We start from the raw sequence: 23,861 nt of genomic DNA, 5'->3' as shown, positions 1-23,861 counted from the left end.
AAGTGCTAATATATAAAAATGAAACTCTAAGATGCAAGACTCTGCATAGAAATCAACACCGCAGAAACTGTGACACGTGTCCCCTAATAATGTGCAAAATATGAAGACAGTAGATGTAAATAGTAGTAAATTTGAATAAACTGATACAAAACAATCACCACAAATTAACAAATAGAAATAAAACAAATAATGAGAAATATGAAAATACCATTTTAATGGACTAATCCATTTTTCAATTAGCTTTCAGAGGCCAAATCTTTCTTAAGAACAGTACAGTATACTGCTGCTATGACCTGAGGAAAGGGATTTAGTCCCCCCAAATGATCTTATTTCCATTTCCTATTTATAAATTTTAATCAATACATTTACAATACTACTTGATTCTACAAAAAGCAACAAAAAACATTTATTTCTACCTTTTGTCATTTCTGCTTTAATCATCTTCTCTTCACTCTTCTTTCTATGCAGCATTTGTCCTCTCTCCATTCCATGCAACATCTGCCCTCTCTCTTTGCCCTTCCACCCAGCCTCTGCCCTCTCTCTCTAACCCATCTACTGTCCACCCTCTCTCTGCTCCTTCCTTCCACTGTCTGCCCTCTCTACCCTTTCCATCCAGTGTCCGCCCACTCTCTCTTCCATAAGGCATCTTCCCTCTTTCTATGTCCCTTCAATAAACTGTATATCTTGTGCCCCTTCTCTTCTTTGTACATGATTCATTTCAACTTCACCCCCTCTCCATTTTTCTGTCTCCACCCCCTCTCCTATGCTCTGGCATGTCTCTCTTCTCCTTTCCTTCCTTCCCACTCCACGGTCTGGCATCTCTATCTCCTTCCCTCCCCCCATGCCCTGGCATCTCTCTCCTCTTCTATTTCTCCCTCCATGCTCTGGCACCTCCTCCTTCCTTTCCCTCTGGTCTGGCATTTGTCTCCTTAGTTTCCATTCCCTCCCCCCATGCCCTTGCATCTGTTTTTTTCTTCTTCCATCTCCCCCTCCCCCTCCCCCTCCATTATCTGGCATCTCCTCTCCTTCCTTTCTCTCCCTCCATCCTTCCTTCCTTCTCCCTGGTCTGGCATCTGTTTCCTTCCCTTCCCCATGCCCTGGCATCCCTCCCTCCCCCTCCATGGTCTGGTATCTCCTTTCCCTCCCATGGACTTGGCATCTCTCGTTCCTCTCCTCTCACTTCCCTGGTCTTCCTTCTCCCTCTTTCCCTTTCTTTCCCCAATTGGGTGCAGCAGCAGCATTTCTCTCCCCCCTTGCCTGGTCTTCCTTCTCCCTCTTTCCCTCTCTCTCCCCAATTGGATGCAGCAGCAGCATTTCTCCCCCCCCCCCCCCCGGTCTTCCTTCTCCCTCTTTCCCTCCAATTGGGTGCAACAGCAGCATTTCTCTTCCTTCTTCCTCTTTCCCTCTCTCTCCCCAATTGGATGCAGCAGCAGCATTTCTCTCCCCCCTTGCCTGGTCTTCCTTCTCCCTCTTTCCCTCTCTCTCCCCAATTGGGTACAAGTGTAGATAACAATCCCTATCTTGTCCATAAAAATAGTAAAACTGTCTGTAATAGGTTTCCACTGTGGACATCAGGAGAATGAAGGCACACATTCCCTCTTGTCAAACCCCTTCTATCATAAAAGTACGGAACGAAAAAAAAAAGTGGAAAATTACTGGACTTGTGTATAACCCTCGACGGAGACTATCTTAGATTTATTGGTTGGACTAAGAACTTTTCAGCGACCCCTCATACAGAGAACACCCATTGCTGGTAAGCAATTCTCCTTTCTTCACTCCTGCCCTCAAGTCAAGTTTCAAGTTTATTTCATGTTTGATACATTACCTATTAGAGAACTACCTAAGTGGTTTACAATAAAATTCATTTGTGTAAAAACTCCATACAAGGGGGATGCTGAAAAGTCCTCAGCCCAACCAAGAAGAGAATGACATAGATATGGTTCAATCAATGATCTGCTAGAATGTCAGAGACAGAGAATTTTGTTTGTGCAAATTAGTACTGAACAAAATAAGATAACACACTTTTCAGCTACAGTGGCAAAATAACACTCAGAATTTAGAAAGTTGGTTGGTTGGGCTGATAAATTTTCAACACCCTCTCATAATTACTGTAAAAAAAAAAAAAAGGTATGAAATGCACCTTGAGCTACATAATTAAACAGAAAAACTCTAGTGAATCCCCTGCTAAATCACAGAAATCATACACAAAATGCATTTGCATGGAGTAAACTTTACCAGCATTGCCATTTTCCTTAAAAAGGCCCACCTCAGCAGTTCAATATCGGGCCGATCATTTTGACCAACTTGCTCAGTTTCTGACAATAAGAAAAAAAAATTAAGTCCTAGTTGATTAGATTTGCTGAACTCGATCTTAAATTCCATAAACTCCAGCAGTAATGAATAGATAGATGCTAATAAGGATTCAAACAGAGATTTCTTAGAACACTAACCTATTAAGTACATAAATACAGTGTGTAAATAAGAGACTTTATTAGCTGCACTCTGAGTTATGGTATTGATTTTAAGCAGTATTATGAAAACATAAATTTGTGGGTCTGATCCACTATATCTGTTTTACTGAGGACTTAACACTGCTCTCTTTCTTCTCTAGTGTTTGTGGTTTAGGAGGTGATTTTAGAATGTTAGATGCTATTTACCGTGTATTAAAAAGCTCCCTCTTTCTCCTTCCAACACAATTCCATCTAGTATCCTTCCCCCTTGTGTCTCTCTCTCCCCCTCTCCTTGCACCCCAATTCCATCAGCATCTGCCCCCCTCTCTCCCTCCACCACCCTTCTATACCAGTATCCTGCTCCCTTCTCTCTCTCCACCCAATGTCATCAAGTATCCTTCCCCCTTACCTCCCCACTGCTGCTGTATGCTTCTCAAACCAGCAGCAGCAGCTGTAAACTAGAGGTCTGCACGGGAACGGGGATCGCGGGAATCCCACAGGTCCTGCAGGGGTCCCGCGGGAATCCCCCCTAACCCACGGGACTCCCACGGGGACCCCCTTCTAGCCAACGGGACTCCCACGGGGATGGAAGGCTTTGGAAGCAGGGTTCTTTCATATAATATAATGGACACGTCGGTCTTAGTAAAAGAGGGGGTTTATAAGTTAATTACCGGAACAGAAAACAAAAAAAGGGTTCCACCAAAGAGATTCCACAAGGAAAACAGCAGCACAAACACAAAAGAAACTGTGGAATTGATGATCCTGTCAGAAGTAATTGCTGCTTTTTATGGGGACAGGCGGGGATGGAGGTAATTCCTTACGGGGATGGGTGGGAACGGAGAGGATCCTGACGGGGACGGGTGGGGACGGAGAGGATTCTGGCAGGGATGAGTGGGGACAGAGAGGATCCTGGTGGGGACGGGCGGGGATGGGTGGAATTTCTGTCCCAGCGCAACTCTCTACTGTAAACTTAAATACAGCCATCGTGGGACCTTCCTGCACTTCCCCACGGTGAACTGGGAGTAGCCTAAGACTCTGATTGGCCAGATCCCTAAGGCTAATAATAAAATAAATGCTTATATCCCACTCATGATACATCCCCTTTCAAGTACATGCTTTGCAAAACAGCCATATATTTCCAGAATAGGGCATAGCCTCCAAATTCTATATACCACAGCTGAAGTTCTGCATGTAAATCTGTGCGTATTCCAATTTGTGCGTGATACTTACCTACATTTTATGAAGTCATGTTAGTGTTTTTTATCGCTGGCTGTGGTGGTCAAAGCACTGGCGCTCATAGAATTCCTATGAGCATTGGAACTTTTACCGCCATGGCCGGCGATAATAAACACTAATGGAGCTTCATAAAAGGGGAGATTTATTAGCTAACACGTTAATCTGTATTAATAGTTTCCAATTAACAAGCAATTACTGGCACTAATTGACACATTTGAATTTATCCACACAAACTTCTAAGTGTATTCTCTAAAGTGGTGCATATAAATTCTACGGTGTGGATCTCAAAAGGAGAATTGGCCAGGGAAAGGGCATGGGTATATTGTGGACTTTTGTAAAAGTTATGCACACTATTATAGAATACATGGAATTCAGGATTAGGTATAAACTTCAGCTATTAACTTATCTGTGCCCCTAAGTATTTAGCAAACTGTGTAGTTCCACTTTCGAAGCTACGCGCCTCTACGCATCATGATTTATTGATACCGACAAGAAAGCAGCTTAGGTTGCAGACAGTCAGAGTAGGGGTATTCTACTCAGCGTCGGGAGAGTGAAATAAGCTTCTATGTTACATTAGGCAGCAGAAAATTGTAGGTGCTTTTTAAAAATTATTGAAACGTCATTTGTTCTATCTGATGAAGTATGGGAGCTGATTTTATAGGCACGATAGAGCTGGATTGCTGTGCTTTGGATGAGAAGAGAGGCTGATGTACAATAATGTTCTTCTATGTCATGACAATTTGTGAATTTTTTTAGTTATACGTTGATCTTTTGTAGTAAGTCGATTTTAACTATGTGTGTTGTTTTGTACTCCGCTTTGGAAAAGGCGGATTATAAAGAAATAAACAAACACACAAATACATCTGAACTGTGCGCAATTTAGGTGCAGGCGCTTATGCCAGGCGTTTGCTAGCATAAATGGCTGCACCTAAATTTTAGTCATGTGAATGGGTGCTACGCATATTCTATAACCAAGCTTAACTCAGGATGGGATTTGTAGATGAGCACAGACTTTTTTGGCACTCCATTTTAGGGGATATAAACAGAAATTCCCCCTAGGTAAATATATGCATGCTAGTATTCCACCTAAGCACTATTCTGCTACTTTATAGAGTTGCACTTAAAGTGTCTGATCTCAGCCATTGATATAGAAACTGATTGTAGCAGTAGCCTAAGATTTAAGCTAGGGGGTCATCGGTAACTTTTTGTACTCAGAGCCAGATGGAACAGGAGTGGAGGGGGACCATCAGAGATTACCACCTGTAAGTTCTGGAGGTGCTAAGGTGATCAAAGGAATGGGGGGGGGGGAGGAGGGAATGGGAAGGGGCGTCTATAAGGGGGCAGGGCTTCCTCTCTTATGAACTGATTTTGGATGGAGGGTCTTTCAGGGGGATCAGATCAATTTGTAGTCGTCTTGCGATGGGAATCAGATTGTATGGGGGTCTTTTGGATTTGGGGGGGAATTGAAGCAGGTAAGGAGGTCTTGCAGGGGGCAACTGAATCAATGTGGGGGACTTCCAGGGGTTCAGACCAGTGAAGGATGTCTTTGCAGCAGTATTTCATCATATTTACTGTATTGGGCCAGGACCACATTTCAAGTAGTGCAGTTAGCATGCACGTCACCCGGTGCCTGTGTGATACGGTAAGTGCGGTACGAGTAATGCAGGGCAGATACAGGGCACACCCTCTGTGTTCACCCTGGGCTGCTTTTTAAAACCAATATGTAGTAAGGTCCTGATTCCATAAATGGAGCCTAGCGGCTGGGCACCACTTGGTGCGGTTGCCAATAACCACTAAGTGCCATTTGTAGAATCACACCTATCGGCACCTAACTCAACTTAGGGCACCAGTAGGCATCATCATATTAGGCACTATTATATTAGGCCAGAGTTTTCATGGCCTAATTTACAGTCTCCTAACATCAACGCCTACTGGTGTCTATGGTAACCTATGTCCAAACTCTACCCCCTAACCAGGCCTACTTTTTGGGTAGGTGTGTGTAGGTGCCAATAAGCACCTACCTGAAAATTGATATTTTTTTTTTTTTTAAATTGGTTTTCAATGGCACTGTTCAATTAACAGTGCCAACTGAACCAATTAAAAAAAATTGTTAAGTGCCCAGATTGGCTAGATGCACCAATCTAGGCACCTAACGGTGGGCACTTTTTTAATAGAATCAGGGCCTAAGTGCAAAACCTTACACACTTTAATAATGGGGCCTCGTTAAGTGGCGTAGTGAGGAAGGTTGGTGACCGGGGCAGTGGCGACATGCATTGCTGCATTGTGCATCCCTCCCTTCTTCCTCACTGCTTGAGTGCCCCCTCTGCTCCCCCCCCCTCAATACCTCTTGACATGTTCTTTGGTGTAAACAGCATTTTCCACTTGCTGCCGCACAAGCCTTGGCTCCCTTTTGATGTTATATCCTGGTCCTGCGACCAGGAAGTGATGTGAGAAGGGAGACGAGGCTGGCACGAGCAGCAAGTGGAAAACGCTGTTTGCACCAGTGAACATTTAAAGAGGTACGCGGGAAACAGAGGGGAGGAGAGGTGCCAGCGCCTGGGGCAGGCCGTTCCCTGGATCCCTTACTTTGCCACTGACCTCACTCAGATTTCTCTCTCTCTCTCTCTCTCATAGAACAAATTCTCTCCTTGGGAAATATACACAATCTTTCAGAAAAACATACATAGTTTCCTTTCCCCCTGTCTTTCTTGTACACACACTGTTAGAGAAATGCATACATTCACTTTCTTTTGATTCTTCAACAATAAATCTCACAGACTACCATTTAAAGTAGCAGGTATTAACACAGGGCTTCTTGCTTTCTTCTTGGCCAAATGTACGGTAAGTAGCATGCTCACAAGGTGGAGGTGGAGTGGGAAAGATGGAGTTGGAAAAAAACAGCACCTAGTGGATGACTGACAATTACGCTCAATGGCACCTACGAGCTAGGTTGCCATTTATAGAATCAGTTAATAAACCCAGATTGCCATTTTATGAGGGGTCATTGAAAAATTCTCAACCCAACCCAAAAAAGTTGCATTCTCCATCAAGGGCTATACACTTAGTCCAGTGATTTTCCACTTTTTACATTCTGTATTTTCCCAACAGAATGAAAAAAGTGAAAAATCACTGGACTAAGTGTACTGTCTAATTGTATAACCCTCGATGGAGACTGCCTCAACTTTGGCCCTCTTTTACTAAGCTGCGGTAGAGGTTTCTACCGCGGCCTGGGGCACTAAATGCTCTGACGCTGCTCTTGTGCTCATAAGAATTGTATGAGCGTCGGAGCATTTAGCACTCTGGTCCGAGATCAAAACTTCTACCGTGGCTTAGTAAAAGGAGGTGTGTGTTGTTGTTTGGGCTGAAAACTTTTCAGCGGCCTCTCATATAGAATAGGACTCTGCACTGAATTTTTTCCAATGCTGAAATCTTGGCTCTGTGTATAGAATGTCCTGCTATGTTTGCCCTTAACTCTACAATATAAAACGATGCATATTCCAATGCTTTGAATTAAATAATCAGATCTAATTTATATTTGTCCATTGTAACTTCTGTCCATTGTAATCTGACCTTCAACTAAATAGGTAAAGGCGGAATAGGAAACTTGATTAACATAACATAACATAACATAACATAACATGAAAGGGTGAACTCACAAAGAAAGATGAGTATATAACAATACAGAAATAATAATAGTATACCTATATAGATGGTAAAATAGATAAGATTCACATATATTTAGGTCATGTATTGTAACACTTTTACTGAAGCTCACGCATTGTAACATCACTACTGAAGCTCATGCAAACCACTTTGAATTGATTCCCCAGTCATTAGCAGCAGTATTGAAGCTTCCAATAAACAATAACATGACATTTTACAAAGTTTATTTGGCTGTGCCCGTTTCCTATTATGTCAGTTATTAGAAAGTAACTCCCTCTTTTACGAACGCATAGCACGGGTTTAGCACGCATAGTGCCAACAGCGGCGGTAACAGCTCCGACGCTCATAGAATTCCTATGAGCGTCGGAACAATTACCGCTGCTGCCGGCGCTCAAACCCACGCATTCGCAAAAGAGGTTATAAGTTTTCTAAGCAATGCCAGGAAATACATGGTAAATATATAGTTTCTATATTCTGATTTCTGAACCTTTCCTTAGGTAGGTATAGGAAAGGGGCATAATCTGATGGGGGAATGAAAAAAAAAAAATAGATATAAATCATTTTTCTGTTCAGGTAGAACATCTGTTAATTTAAAAACTTAGTAATACAGACCTTGGTTTATTGCCAGAGAGTGTCAGTCCTGAAATTCATGATTAAAACTGGGATGTAATATTTCTAGGGCTAGTGTGGCTAGAGCGAGAACTTTCTCAGCATTTTTCAAAATTAAATAGGTGTCCTTCAGGAGAATTGATTATAAACACTATCAATTAGCCCATTTAATTTATTTTCAGGTGATGGAAAAATGGTTTCCATGACTGCTACTCACTGGAGATAAAAGGTAAGGAGAAAATATGTTAATCTTTAGGCATGATTGAAGGATAAATCATAATGATACATGTAAAGCACTGAAAGAAATATAACAGATGCTGATTATAGATACTGTTGTTAGGTGGTGATTGCTCCTTCAGGTCATACAATACTGGAAATTTCACTTGTCTAGACAGTACATTACCAGCCAGCATAGGTAAAGTATACATTGTCCATGGCTGACCATTTTTATACTAAACTGACATCTTTACAAGTGGTAAGATGGAAAGTAAATTCCTCTCATGTAGTGTTCAAGGGGGCTTTCAAGAACATCATACAGCAAATTGTGCATCCTCTTTTCTATATGCAATACTAATGCTCTGACCAAAACCTGGAAGTTTAGTTAACATATCTAAGTATTCTATGCTCTAAACATTTTCTTCCTTGGAACTACTTTATCAAATAATGTCTTTTATATGTGTTTTGTCAGATCAGTCACTCCTAAAAGTAAATCAAAGATGTGCAAGACTAAGAATTACATATTCCGTCTCCTAAGAACTGACATGAAATGCAGTAAATGCTTGTAAATATTAGCATGTCTAACAAAGTGTCATACAAAATAGGTCATAACAAAAAGAGAAATAGATCAGGTATATCAGGGGTGTCCAATGTCGGTCCTCGAGGGCCGCAATCCAGTCGGGTTTTCAGGATTTCCCCAATGAATATACATGAGATCTATTTGCATGCACTGCTTTCAATGCATATTCATTGGGGAAATTCTGAAAACCCGACTGGATTGCGGCCCTCGAGGACCGACATTGGACACCCCTGAGGTATATGAATCAAGACAGGATGATTTAATTTCTCTCTCAATAGCAATGTTTAATGCTTGATTAACAACAATTCATTCAACATCAAAGTGGCATAGAATAAAACAAAATCAGAACAAACCAAAAAGGCAGTATAAAATAAAATATAACATTTGAATAAAACAATACAATTATAAAGCTCAATTGGAGAAGTATATTGAGAAAACAAAATGATAAAGATAAAAGATGACAGAAAAATAAAAAAAACAGGAAACAGATGAAGCACAGTAAAGGCCACAGTAAATATCACACTCTCCACTAACATGAGTACAAAATAAGATGAGAGCATGGATGGATGCCATAGTGAAAGTTACAAATGCACGCCACAAATAAAGTTAAAGCCATAAGATCAGGAAGAGCAGAGTTGCAGCTATCTCTTAAACCTTCAGGTTCCCAATATTAAAGAACTAGTCATTAAGCCCGTTACATTAACGGGTGCTAGAATATGTCTATCTGTCTTTCTTTCTTTCTGTGTCTCTTCCTCCCACTGTCTGTTTCTCTTCCTGGCCCCCTTTTCCTGTCTGTGTTTCTTTATTTCTGTTTCTCTCCCTGCCTGCTGTCTTTCTGTGTGTCAGTTTTTCATTCTCGTGTGCTGCCTGCCTATCTTTCTGTCTCGCTCCATGGCCCCCTTTTGTCTCCCCCCAAAGCAAACCAAGATTGCTCCCTGGCCCCCTTTCCCTTTCTCCCCCTCCCCCACTTCCCTGTGCAGCAACAGCAGCATTCCCCCTTCTGTGTAGCAGCAACAGCATTCCCCCCTTCCCTGTACAGCAGCATTCACCCACACTTCCCTGTACAGCAGCAGCATTCCCTCCTTCCCTGTGCAGCAGCATTCCCCCTTTCCCTGTGTAGCAGCAGCATTCCACCTCTTCCCTGTGCACCCACCCATTGCCTGCTCCCCCTGTTCCCTTCCTTTTCCCTCCCCCGTCCAGCAGCATTCATTTTCTGCTCCCCCTGGACACATGCCCCACATAAATTTACTTGCCTCACAGAAAAGCGCTGCACCGCGCTGTTGCTGGCCTCAGTGTCTTCTCTACAGTGCGGCCAACCCTAGCGGAAACATGAAGTTGTGAGAGGGCGGGCCGCAGTGGAGAGGAGATGGTGAGGCCAGTGGCAGCACAGCGCAGCGCTTTTCATTTAAACGCTGTGAGCATGCGAGAGGGAGGAGGAGGAAAAATAGATGCCGGCAGGGGGGGGGGGGGGGGGGGTTTGGAGGTCAGGGCGTGTGCGGCAAGCCGCCGCTCGCGCCTGAAGATTTTAAAAGTGAGTATTTTTTTTTTTAGTTGAAAGACGCGGCGTTGGCTCCTCTCATGATCCCCACCTGCGTCGGAAGTCCAACGCAGGCGGGGATCGTGAGAGTAGCCACTGCTGCGTCTTTGAAAGAACGAATGGCGGCGGCGAAGGGAGAGAGTACTTTAGGGGCATGCGGCTCCTACCTGCGGGTCCGTACATCGCGGCGACGGCAATAATGGAGCAGCCACCACTGCGTCTTTCAACAGGGAGCAGGCCAGACTGGCAGTTAAAGTTGGAGCTTTGGTCTGGCCTGCTCCCTGCTCGTCTTGCCATATTGTATTTTTTTAGTTGAAAGACGCGGCGGTGGCTCCTCTCATGATCCCGTGAGAGGAGTCACCGCCGCATCTTTCAACGAAAAAATACAATACGGCAGGGAGCAGGCCAGACTGAAAAACAGCAAGGAGCAGCAGAGAGCATGGCAGAGCGAAAAACCGAACCCTAAGCCGTGCATGCGCACTCCTACCTGTCGCTACAGCTCACGGAAAAGCGGCGCACACTTAGGAACTGCGCATGCACGGCCTAGCGTTTTATTATATTAGATGAGTATATATTTTTCTTCCCTGATTAGTACAAATGGAAATTGGGCAGGGGGAGGGGGTATTTATTATTGGAAAATGTTTTAATGAAATATAAAAGGGTGGGAGGGAAGGGGACAAATTTAATTTGATAAGATTAATTGTAGAATTTCAAGTGATATATCTATGTTAAAATGTTAATACCAATGTTGATGTACTTGATGTAAGTTATAAAATGCATAAAGAATTATTTTAAAAATAAGCTCACAATAAGTGTAACAAATAATACAATCATTTATACTTTAACATCACTTAATAAATCATCAAATTTGAACTCTCATCAAATATCCCCAGCAGTTATTCATAAGCAAAAGAAATCATAACATATTTCCCCCCCTCCCCCCCCCACTCTGGACGTGTATGAACAAAAGGGAAAAAATTAATATTTATTCTATGCAGTAATTTCAATCTTTACAGTATCTTGTTAATGGCTCCCAAATAACCTGAAATTTTTTTTAAATTTCCCTGCTGCATGGCAATTTTCCTTTCCATTTTGAATATGTGACACAAAGAATTCCACCAAAAGCTGTAATTCTGCCTCTCCCATTTTTTCCAGTTATCCCCACTTTAAATTTAAGATGACTACCCTCCAAAATGAATTCAGTAGAAAGTGAATTCCAAAACCCAGAGGCCATACACGAGGGGCCGCTGAAATGTTCTCAGCCCAATCAAGAAGAGAATGATGTAGAACCATGAAACTTACAAGTTATTCCATACTTTTCTTGACACTTTTCATTTTATGCCATTGAAACGAAGTGTCAAAAGTGTGGACTAACTTGTAAGTTTCATAGCTCCACATCAATCTCCTCTTGGTTGGGTTGAGAACTTTTCAGCAGTTCCTCACATACGAGTATAGCAAAAAAAAAAAATAAAAAAGGTGTTTAAATACTGAATAGTGCTAGCATAAAGTGCAGAATGCGTGAGAAGTATAATTTTAAACTTAAACCTACAAATGGAGATAATAAAGCAAAGGGGAGGCATGGTAAAACCTGTCAGAAAGATACAGTAATTTCACAGCTGTAATATGTACAAGTTGAAGGTACTTCAAGGAAGCACCCTTTTGCCCATTATAGACAGCACTTCATTAGTCCAACCTGTTCAAGATAAATACATTAATTAAAACTAAAAGATATCTTTTTTTTTTTTTTTTCAAAAGATGACAGGTAGAACATACGTACTCGTAGCTTAAGGAAATCCATAAAGAAGACCAAATTTAACAAAGAAATCTGAGGGAGAAGCATCAGTTTAGTAACAAGATGAATTCCAAGAACACTGATAGTATACCTGTGGTATATTAGAGTGCCTTGAATATGAAGATTTAAAAACCTGGCTTTTCCCCCAGACCTTTTAAGATTTTCTAGCTATTGCTTTATGTGTGATGGAGCATGGTTGCTTTTTGTTGTCCTTGCTACTTGTTTGGTCTTCTGGTTATCTTTGGTTGTGCAATGTACATTTTTTTCTGTTATCCATTTATGCTGCCTTTTACAAAGCCATGGTAGAGGTTTCTACCGTAGGCCGGCCAGGTAAATGCTCCGACGCTCGTGGAATTCCTATGAGCGTGAGAGCATTTACCTCATTGGCCCATGGTACAAATCTTTATTGCAGCTTTGTAAAAGGAGCCCTTAGCTACAATATGACTCTTATTTTAGAATCTCTGCATTTTAGACATCTGAAAACCAGCATTGAGAATCCATATTGCATGTATATTCAACATGGATATCTAAAACCGATCTGGGTATGTTTGGGGTCAGGCTAGGAAAGAGCCAAAATATGGACATCTGACTCTGATTTTAGAAGAGGAAAGGACATCTACGCCTAAAACAATGGATGTTGTTATTTAGTCCTGTTACGTGGCACATCCAGGTTACAAGAAAGGTATCTGATTGAGAAGCTTTCCGTTGGAGGGATTAAGGAGCAGCTGTACACTACAGAGATTAAAGCCTCCTTTTATTAAACCGCGATAGTGTTTTTTAGCACGACTCCCAACGCTCATAGAGTTACTTTGAGCATCGGGAGCCGCATGGGGCATTCAGTGTGGCTCCCTGCACTAAAAAACACTATCGTGATTTAATAAAAGGGGGCTAAAGTTTCCAAGTTTATTAAAAATTTGATATACCGCTTAATCAGGCTTCTAGGTAGTATACATAAGTAAAAAGCATGGAGGGGCATAATTTAAAAAAGTCTAAGTCCTTTTTTGGCCTAAGGCCCTAAACGCTGAAAGTAGCAGCAGGGAAAATGTCCATTCTCAAAAAAAAAACCCATCCAAAATGAGGTTTTTTTTGAGAATGGACTACCTCTACATTCACAATTACAGCTATGGGACCTGTATATATCACAAGTGTCTCTTAGCAAATAAAGGACGCCTCAGCCCCACCACTCCACCGCTATGTTAATTTCTTATTTGCGGGAAGAATTATGTGGCACTTCATCATTGGCTGTACCTTTATATTTTTATCATTTTCATGCTATATATTTTTATATTATTTTTTTCTTAATAAATAAGTGCTCTACAAAATTTTTTGTGTACTTAGTTCTTCTTTCAGCCAACGCCTGGGAGTCTGATCCGACATGACATGTTTCACACCCGAAGTGCTGTATCAAGGGTCTCCCTGTGAAATAGTGGAAGGAGTATGTTAGGTGACATTCACAGCAACCTCCCCCACGACTTAAAACTGGTTTTATCCCATTCATTCATAAAAGCTAATAACTCTCCGAGAGCGTGCGTGTCATCTGACTCTACAGTAACTATGAGAGGCAAAAGATGGCCACGGCGTCTAACCTCAGGGTTTAAATATCCCTCCCTTCTCAATCAGTTGTTTCCACCTCTCTGCATAGAGGTCTGGCCAATGAGATGCAGAGGGGTGGAAACAACTGATTGAGAAGGGAGGTATAACCCCTCTAGTCCAACATCTGCCCTGTCTTCCCCCTCTCTTTTGGTTCAAGTCTGCTTTCCCCCCTCCTCAAAGTCCTTTTGTCTCTCTCTAGATCCAGCATTTCTATGGCAACCCCTATCCCGCTGGGGCTCTCGCGACGGGCACAACCTTACCCCAACGGGCGGGGCCTTACCTCCACTGCTTCCCGCACCCAGTGAGAGAGGTCATCTTTCGCACTGTGACCGCCGCTTATCGAGGACCAACCTTTAAAGCTAATTATGGCAGACTGCAGAGTGAACCTAGCAGGCATTGGCCTCTGCAGCACATTCCCTCTGCTGCGGTCCCGCTCCTCCTCTGCCATCAGGATGGGACCATGGCAGAGGGAATGTGCTGCGAAGGCTGATGGCAGGCTTCTGTAATTAGATTTAAAGATGAGACAGTGAGATCAGGGGGAATCTGGAGGACACTGAGGGGGAAGTGTGCCATTCAAGGAAGATAGCCGGGTGCTCACCTAAATTATCTGGGTGAAGCACCCAGATAAAAGATGCTAGGGACAACACTGGAAAGGCAGGGCTCTGCGATTGACTTACATTGCTTTTGCGATTGACCGATAGATCATGATCGACGTGTTGGGCATTCCTGTTCTAGGCACTTCTCAGTTGAGGCTTGGAGGTTTTCAGCTTTTACAGCCCCCCAAATCTGTCGAGCTAGGCCCCTTAGGCCTTCACTTATTTGCCTTTTTTTCCCCATGGCTGAGCACTCTCACTCCTGCACCATCTGGATAGTTTGCTCCATCCAATTTTTATAATCATCTTCTCCTCCAGGCACAGAAAATCTGCCTGAAAAAGTTCTTAACTTCTTATAGATAGGGTTTTCTCTTTGAGTCTTTTGATTATTTTCTAGTACCTTTCCTATTGCTAGTATAATGGAAGCAGTGTCAGCAGAAACATTTTCTCTATGACTAAGCATAAGTTTAATTTCAGCTACTGTTCTTCCTTGCTGATGTAAGAATTCAGAGAGTTCCTGCTCTACAAGGGCGTGCTGAAAAGTTTTTAGCCGAAGAAAAGAATGATGTGGATATGGTTCAATCAATGATCTGAAACAATGTCAAAACATAGAATTTCGTTTCCACAAATTGGCACTTATCAAAATAAGATAACAAGAAAGTAAATTATTATTATTTCAGCTACAGTGGCAAAATAATATTCAAAATTTAGGAAGTTGGTAGGTTGGGCTGAGAACTTTTCAGTACCCCTTCATAGAGTGTTATCCTCTGCCTTTTCTGAGGGGCCACTAGATTCTTTCACTGCTAGAATTTTCCAGGTGTGGCCTCAGTGTCTGTCACAATCTCCCCTGGAAGTGGCCTAGGGTCTGTGCCATGAGGGCATATACACAGGCCTAGTAATTTTTACTGTGTGGAGTCCCCCACCCTACTCAGGATTTTTATACCTTCCACTTTTATGTTTTTCTCCAGTATAGTCTGAATTTCCTGAGAACTAATTCCAACAGAAAGGCCTTGCAGAATCAATGCCATCTCCTGAACACCAATTTAGTAAAGTTTGCATTGCCATTTTCATAATAATATCCAAAAGCACTCAAACTATTTTTGAGGAAATAGTGCTGGTCTCAAATTCGTGACACCATCATCAGCCATAGTAGTTGAACTTTAAAATGAGACTTAGATAAGTTTGTTTGGCAAATTGACTCCATCCTTCTCAAGGTGGCTCTATAATATCTATATTGTTTTACTGTCAGGATCAATGGTGCTTGAGCCCATGGCTTAGCAGCAGAGGCTATAAACTAGAGGTCTGCACAGGAACGGGGATCGCGGGGATCCCGCGGGTTCCCCCCCTGGCCCACGGGACTCCCACGGGGACGCCCCCTGGCCCACGGGACTCCCACGGGGATGCCCCCCTGACCCACGGGACTCCCACGGGGATGCCCCCTTGCCCACGGGACTCCCACGGGGATGAAAACAACCTACCTAAATTCTGGCGATGCAAGCATGCAGCTTACAAGTCTGGCGTCGCGTCGGGAAATAGCCATGTTGAGCAGTGAGCTCAGCACGTACACAGATGAAAGCCTTGCTTGCTGATTGGTCCGGCGGCCCCGCCCCACCGTGCCGCCGGACCAATCGGCAAGCAAGGCTTTCATCTGTGTACGTGCTGAGCTCACTGCTCAGCATGGCTATTTCCCGACGCGGGCATTAGGCTGTTTTTTGTCATTTCGGGTGGGGGATGGCAGCGGCAGCAGCAGCCTGAAAAAGAAATCATCCTGGCCGGGTTCGGTGTCATGCTCCGGAGCTTCTACAGCCTTCCTATCTCCCTCTCCCTTCTACCTGCGGCTCTCTTCGGCAACTCAGCAGCAACGATCAACACAAGCTTCTGGCGTCGGGGCCTACCCTCTGCGAGTCCCGCTTGTTTCAACTTCCTTTTTCCACAAAGGTGGGACTCGTAGAGGGAAGGCCTCGATGTCGGCAGCTTGTCTTGATCACCGCTGCTGACGAGTTGCTTAAGAGAGCCGCGGAGCAGGGGGGTGTTGCCAGGTGCAGGTAGAAGGGAGAGGGCCAGATGCAGGACTCGTGGGTGAGGGAGGAGAAGAGAGAGGGGAGAGAAACAAAAGGAAATATTTCATACTGGGCTGGGCCGGAGTGGAGAGAGGGTGGAAAGATTCTGGCTACAGGGTGCAGTAACAAAGGAAAAGGGGGGAAAGCTGAAAATGGAGATAGTGACACAAAGAAGAGAAAGGGTAAGCAGGACCTTCTGAATAAGGATAGAGATACAGAGGGGACATGAAGAGGAGGTGAAATAGAGACATAGAAGTAATGCTGAAAAAGTGTGTGTGTGGGGGGGGAGATAAAGACATTGAAAGGGCAAATGGTGAATATGGGGTAAAGACAAGGACAGAGACAAATGAAGATTCTGAAAAAGTGGTGAGATAGGGATATAGGTGAGATGGACACAAAGAAGGGTGATGCTGGAAAATAGGTGGAATGGTAATTCTGACAGACACAGAAGGGAAATGCTGGATCAAGGAGAGATGGGGCTCAGGCTGGATGGAATGAGGAGAAATGCCTTGTTGGCCCGGAACTTCCTCTCCTACGTCAGAATTGACGTCAGGGAGCGGAATGCTGGTCAGCGCGACGCTTCTGCAGGGAAAGCTTGGGACAGCGGTGGCTTGGGGACTATTCCCCGATGGCGGTGGCAGCAAACCGAGTGGCTTGGGGGAGGGCACTGAGAAAGAAAGAAAGGGGGCAGACAGAGAGACAGAAAGAAGGGGGAACAGGGAGACAGAAAGAAAAAGTTGGGGGAGAGAATGAGGTCTGGAGGAGAGGAAACATACAGGAGGCTGAAAGAAAGGAAGAAAGATTGGATGCACAGTCAGAAGAAGAAAGTGCAACCAGAGACTCATGAAATCACCAAACAGCAAAGATAGGAAAAATGATTTTATTTTCAATTTAGTGATCAAAATGTGTCTGTTTTGAGAATTTATATCTGCTGTCTATATTTTGCACTATGGCTCCCTTTTACTAAACCGCAATATTGTTTTTTAGCGCAGGGAGCCTATGAGCATTGAGAGCAGCGCGAGGCATTCAGCGTAACTCCCTGTGCTAAAACCTACTATTGTGGTTTAGTAAAAAGGGAGGGGGTGTATTTGTCTATTTTTGTATTTTGTTACCGAGGTGACATTGCATAGAGTCATCTGCCTTGGGAAATGTATATGGCAGATATCTTTGTTTTGTGTTCAAAAGAAAAGGAAATGCATTTCTGGTTTTATTTCTACAGTGTTGAAGTACTTGTTGGCCCTTGCTGTGACTGGTGGGGATCCCCAAGCACCGCCAGCAGAGGACCTCCTCTAGAGATGGTCAGAACTCCCCTCCACCAAGCGCAGCAGTCGCTGGCAGCATCCATGAGCCACTGAGGTGCCAGCATCTGTGACTCAGGGACGCTACTGCTGCCTGCCAAGCTTGGCAAAAGGGACCCCAGGCCAACTGCAAAGGAAGTACTCAGCTGACAGTTTGTGGGTTCTCATCAGCTGAGTATTTATATTTTATATTTACATTAGAGGTTCTGGTAGAAACCCATTTACAAAGTATGTATTCTTCCCAATTAATATTTCCAAATTAATAGTCTCTTTGCTTATTTGTAAATGGGTCTCTACCAGAGCCTTTAATTCAGTAGCATAATTAAATAAAATAACTATTTCTGAAGTTTATAGGGAAGGATGGTGACGGAGGGGATTCCTCGCGGGGACGGGTGGGGACGGAGGGGATTCCTCGCGGGGACGGGTGGGGACGGAGGGGATTCCTCGCGGGGACGGGTGGGGATGGAGGGATTCCTCACGGGGACGGGTGGGGGCGGAGGGATTCCTCACGGGGACGGGTGGGGATGGGTGGGATTTTGGCGGGGACGGGTGGGGACGGGTGGGATTTCTGTCCCCGCGCAACTCTCTACTATAAACGTATACCTGAAGCCTCTAGGTAGGGAGGAAGCCAGTAGAAAGCTGGACACACTCCTAGAGGAGCCCATTGCACCAGCACTGGCTGTGTCTTTAATTAGGAACCAAGTGCTGATCCAATAGGATCTTCCGGAGGCTTATCATACATTTGCTATCCAGAGACTAGCTGTTCCTTAGCTTGTAATGTCTCTGTAATCTGCATTCTAACCTCTTTTATGTTATTTAAATATTTTTGTGTGTGTTTTTAATAGTTCAGAATTGCTCCTTGAAGATCATATGCAGGGAAACAGAACAGGGGTCTCATTTTTTTCTTCAGGACTTGCCGCATTGAATATACTTAACCTTGACCTTTTACTCTTCTGACTAAGAACCATTCAAGGGTACAATATTGTGTTTACTTAGATGATTCCTATTGAAAGGATATGCTGCAGTTGCTGGGGAACTGTTAATTCTCATTGCCTTTAATTTATAATCTTTTGTAAACTGCGTAGAACTTGTGATTACGCGGTCATGAAGCACGATGTTATGTTATTAAAGAATATTAGCTTTTAATATATGGATTCAACACTGTTCCCAATTGTGTTTAGTCTTTATATAACACCTTTAGGAGAGGTAATCTTTGGCTATAAGATCCAGTGTCATCTTTATGCAGCCACATTCAATTGAATGATAATTTGGATGAGGATCAGATTTTGGCAGTATCTTGGTTAAATGGCTGTTTGGCATGCTATTAAAACACCTGAATGTGTCTACGTAAAAATTGGACTATACTGTATATTGATCTATCTCTTTCTATACAGAGAGCTTGATATTCATGTAACAACCCCATGGAGTGTTCTCTGGATTCATGGGAGCTCGCCTGACAGATGCCCCCACCAGGGTGAGCTCTTTCATCCCTCCCCCTTTATATATATTTCTGGCATCCTGATGTGTCTACTCAAGGAGAAAGGGTATTAAAAGGTAGATTCCTCTCCCTCCCCCTCATAAATTACTACAAAACCTCAGTGAATTCAACTTTCTTAAAATTTCTTACTAAGTTTTATCTACTCCGACAACACAGGTCCCACAAAACCTCTCACACATCTGTCATCTGTGATCTCACACACTGACAGAGATCAAGGTCTAACTCTCAAAATCCTTCACGGGTGTAAAGACAGAAGAGGTCAACAAAATGCTGATATATACATATACAATATCCAGTATCCATATCTATCTATCTATCTATCTTGACAGATGATGCCTAAATTCAAAGGGGTTTAATCAGACAAGAGAGGGACCTGCCCCTTTAAATCCCACTAAGCTTGCCGACCAAATATATACAGCAATAATTAACTGGGTAGGGCCACTGGCTATCTCCAATAACCAGTTATTTCATTACAGGCTGGCCTAGGGGTGATCCAAGGACAAAGCTTAGGTGGAGTCACAACTTAGCCAGTTTGCAGTGATATTTAGGGTGACAGGTCAAAAGCGCGCAAGACAATCGCGCGCAGACAAAAACGCACAATAAACTCAGCACAATGACAATGGCGCTCACAGACAATTGCGCTAAAGACAATTGCGCGTAAGTATATCTCCGTGCGAGACAATTTAGCGCAAGATAACTGAGCGCAATGACAATTCAGCGCATTCAGCGTGCCCCTAGATGGCGCTTGGCGAACGAAGAACACGCGCACATAGAGCACGTTAACACGTGATCACGTCAACGCGTTTTCAGTATGATTCCCTTGACTCTTTCGTTTTCAACTAACTAGCTACATAAAGCAAATAAAGTTAGCACAGCAAAAAGGCTGTCCTAACTTGATGTGCCAAGTTAACCGGGTAAACTTCCAGGCAGTTGTGTAGTGAGGGTAGGCAGGGATGTGGACCTCCGAACACTCTTTTGGGTGGGGTGCTGTCTTTGGCACTGTCTTGGTTGGGGCACTGGCACCTCTCCTCCTCTCTGCCCCCTGGTACCTCTTCAAAATATTTGCTAGCAGCAAGCAGCATTTCCTTGCTGCTGCTCGTGCCAGCCTCAGCTCTTCTTCTGATGTCACTTCCTGGTCACAGGACATCAGAGGGAGGTGTGTGTGTGAGTGAAGAGGGCATGCGGCTTGGCGATACTAAGCACCACTGCCCCGGGCATTTTCTTCCCTTGCTACACTGCTGCTTCTAGGTCAATACACATAGATATTCAGTGCCAGAAGCTGTGCATGCTCCAGATTTGAATAATGGGGTTAGTTCAGTCCATCGCCATAAGCCTCTTACAAGCTGCTTACAACCATGGCTTAAGTTTTATCTTGAATTTTACCTGATGTACACTGCCTTAGGTGAATCGCTTCATAAAGGCAGTTAATAAATAAATACATATTACCCCATAGATAGATAGACAGATAAATGTGACTGGGATTGAGGCCCTTTGTAGAGGGACCATGTCTAGCTTTCTAAAATCGCTACTCCCATGGGTATGGAGGAGTCTCTTTTAAAACTGGGGAATTCCACCCATCCTGACTTGGATGTTTGAATTCCCCTTTACATATCTTTTCTAAAATCTGCTTCTCTATATATCCAGTACAGATCATATGCACCATTGCAATAAAGCCTATCTCTGTGATTGAAGGACTGCTTTTCTCACAGAAATGTTATTGAAAAGTACCTTCCATGTATTGAGAGCTGGTACAAGGACAAGTTAAAAGATCTTGCCATCACTGCTGCAATTACGCATTTGATCTTGCTTCAAAACAGTATCCTTGATATTATCTATCAATCATCTCCATGGCATTCAGCAGGTTTTTCATAGCTTTTTCTCTGTGTGTAATCTTTTGAGGTCAGCTTAATCCAGGACATATCCATAAGGCGGCCGGCACTCACAATTTATTGCTATCTGATGTGCTGTAAAGAAGATTGCAAGCCTGTTCTTTACCAATTCACTTTGTTTCTGATTCTGTATCTTCTTGCCTTTCTTAGTGATGCTCTTAGACATCCCATTTTTAGTTCTCACAAGATAAAATACAGAGAGCACCTAAACATTGCCCACAAGGTTAAAAGAGCTTTCTTCTTTTGGTCATAGTGGAAAGGCATAGTGTTAGATCAAAGGTGCACTCGTACAAGCGTATATACAGGTATGAAAAGATTTGGGCTATGGGTAATGTACTTTCAGTTGGTCATAGAGCAAAAGCATATTGATTTTCTTCATGATTGTGCCGCTCTTTGAAGAATGAAAGCATCAGCTTTCAGCGGTTATTTTAGGTAACATAGTAACATAGTAGATGACGGCAGATAAAGACCCGAATGGTCCATCCAGTCTGCCCAACCTCATTCAATTTAAATTTTTTAATTTTTTCTTAAGCTGACCTTCTGTTAGTATATAGTCATAAAAGAAATCAGCAACTCTTTTATAATACTTAGCTTCTGTAGATATCATGAAACCTTTGGGCTTTGTTACATTATCCTGAGCAATGATTTGCATCTTATAAGATGGTCTTCTTAATATAAATCAACTAAGTAAATAAAAAATAATGTCATGATTAATTAAATATGTCAACTATTTTTGGATGTGCAGTCTTAGAAATGCTTCTTAAAAAAATAAAACTATTTGTTAGAACTTTTTTTTTTAAATTTCAGCATTTACAATAAACCAGTGTTTCCCAAGTCAGTCTTAGAATACCCCTTTGCCAGACAGGTTTCCAGAATATCCACAATGAATAGGCACAAATGAGATTTGCATGCTATGGAGGCAGTCTATACAAATCAATCTCATGCATAGTCATTGTGGATATACTGATGCTGGCTCCAGTACAAGGAATTGTTGTCCAGTCAGTTGAGTGAACCTAAGAACAGACTCCACGGCGCCCTCTAGCCTTCACACTCTAGACACAGAGGCCCATATTCTATATATGGCGCCTTAAGTTAGGCTTGAAGTTATGGCTAGGTTCAACTGAATAGTTAATATAAAGCAGTCTATAAACAAATAACCCAGTATGAAATACACAGTATGAGATGTTGGTTGGTGAAAATCTGAGTTGTATTAGGTTGTTTGAGATTGATTCTTGGTATAGGAAAAGTGATTGGTATTGCTATTATTGTCAGGGTGGTATTTTATTTTGATTTTATGCTGAATATGATGTGTATTGTTTTGGAGGGGTTTTTTTTTGCAAGATGTCTGAAATGTCTGTGAAGTACTATTATGTGTGTGCTGTTGTACTTCGCCTTGAAAAAGGCGGGTCATAAACAAACAAACCATAAACCATACTATATTTTTATATAGATCAATTTTTAGTAGATCCTCAGCAGGCTCCTTCTTCCTTATACATTGTTCATGCGAACATCGCACGAGTTGCTCTCGTATTCGGATCCATTTTTAATGTAAATAGTGCTTAATGTACATTCTTTATAGTAATAATTTAATTTTAATAGATCATTTTTGCACTTATCTTATTAGAATTAATACTCTGGGAGCGCCTCCACCAACATGTCCATGTTTCATGTCTCTGATTGAGAAGCATCTGTGAGAATGAGAGGTACATCGATGAAATGGTTCATGAGGTGTCAAAGATTTCCAGCAGTGAGAAAGAAGAGGCTGTGCTGAGGGAAGACAGCTGGACAGATTACAGAACCCTGCAAGATTGGGATTGTGACTCAACCCACCCTTGAACGGAAGAACCAGTATGCTGCCCTGGAAGTGGAGATGAGAGCATAAGAGGAAGGACCAAAACTGTTGAGTGTCTGTGTGCGTAAGGATACAACCTCCCAGACAAGCATCATTCTTTGATGTGATTGGTCCTTAAAACTAATGGCCAAGCAATTTTATTTTTTATGCAGTAGTTATCCTAACTTGGGCAACAAAGCAATCAAGGTTTTACTTCTGTTTGAATTGATGAAATGTGTGTTTGTTGGACGACTGTTGAGCTGCATTTTGAGTTAATTTGCACTCAAAAACAAGCTCATCCATCACATTAATTAGCAATTCTATTCTATCTACTTTAGTTTCACCGTTGTTACAATTCTCATACATAGCTTAAAGAATTTTAAATAAAATATAACTCAAATTTTTTGTTGGTTTTGCAATTTTATAATTTCAATTATAATGTGTCATGAAAAATATTTGCTTCGTTTAGTGTACCGGAGCTAAAAAACATTTGAGACACACTGCTCTAGACTAAGCTGTAGACATGGGTGGCTACTGTATTGTGAACTTCTTTTCCAGCTGAGTTTTGATTTCTCACTCAAACCCAGTGCAGGATTAATTTGAAGAGGGCCCCTAGGCACCCAAGTACACTGGGACCCCTGCCCCGCCCCACCCCACCATGGGCCCAGGAAGCTGTGTCAGAGGGAAGCTTTGGGCAAGTTCCCGTTGCCTTTCTTACCCACGTTGCTTGCTTGTCTTACTTTCCTCAATGGGGAGGGGGGGGGGGGGAGGAGCCGCGTTGGCGATCGATGCCTGCGTTGGCGATCGATGCTGGAGGGGCCCATCACCATTTGGAAAAAACAATATTGATGCCCTCCTTCATCGGGCCCCCCTGACCATTTCGGGCCCTAGGCACGTGCCTACTTGGCCTATTGGTTAATCCTGCCCTGCTCATACCATTCTATCCTTATGGCATTTAATAATTTACCCCCTCTTTTATGAACACATAGGGCTCCTTTTGCTAAGGTGCACTAGTG

The 23,861-nt window shown here is 42.9% G+C and overlaps 1 long non-coding RNA gene across 5 annotated transcripts in view; it reads left to right on the top strand.

The window, feature by feature from the left end:
* LOC117355427 overlaps positions 1 to 23,042 on the top strand; it is a 129,544-nt gene extending 106,502 nt beyond the window's left edge. For 2 of the 5 annotated variants that reach the window (XR_004538361.1, XR_004538357.1), the window contains 2 exons: positions 8,141 to 8,187; positions 22,639 to 23,042. This is a non-coding gene — a long non-coding RNA (uncharacterized LOC117355427). Of the gene's footprint in view, positions 1 to 8,140; positions 8,188 to 19,021; positions 19,102 to 22,638 lie in introns of all 5 variants that reach the window. The other 3 variants (XR_004538359.1, XR_004538356.1, XR_004538360.1) reach the window with 2 other exon arrangements.
* Positions 23,043 to 23,861: the final 819 nt, after the last annotated feature.

Source organism: Geotrypetes seraphini, chromosome 2, assembly GCF_902459505.1.
Source record: "Geotrypetes seraphini chromosome 2, aGeoSer1.1, whole genome shotgun sequence".
NCBI lineage: Eukaryota > Metazoa > Chordata > Amphibia > Gymnophiona > Dermophiidae > Geotrypetes > Geotrypetes seraphini.
Note: the sequence above shows the minus strand (reverse complement) of the source record. Positions and strands in the feature narration are given on the sequence as shown.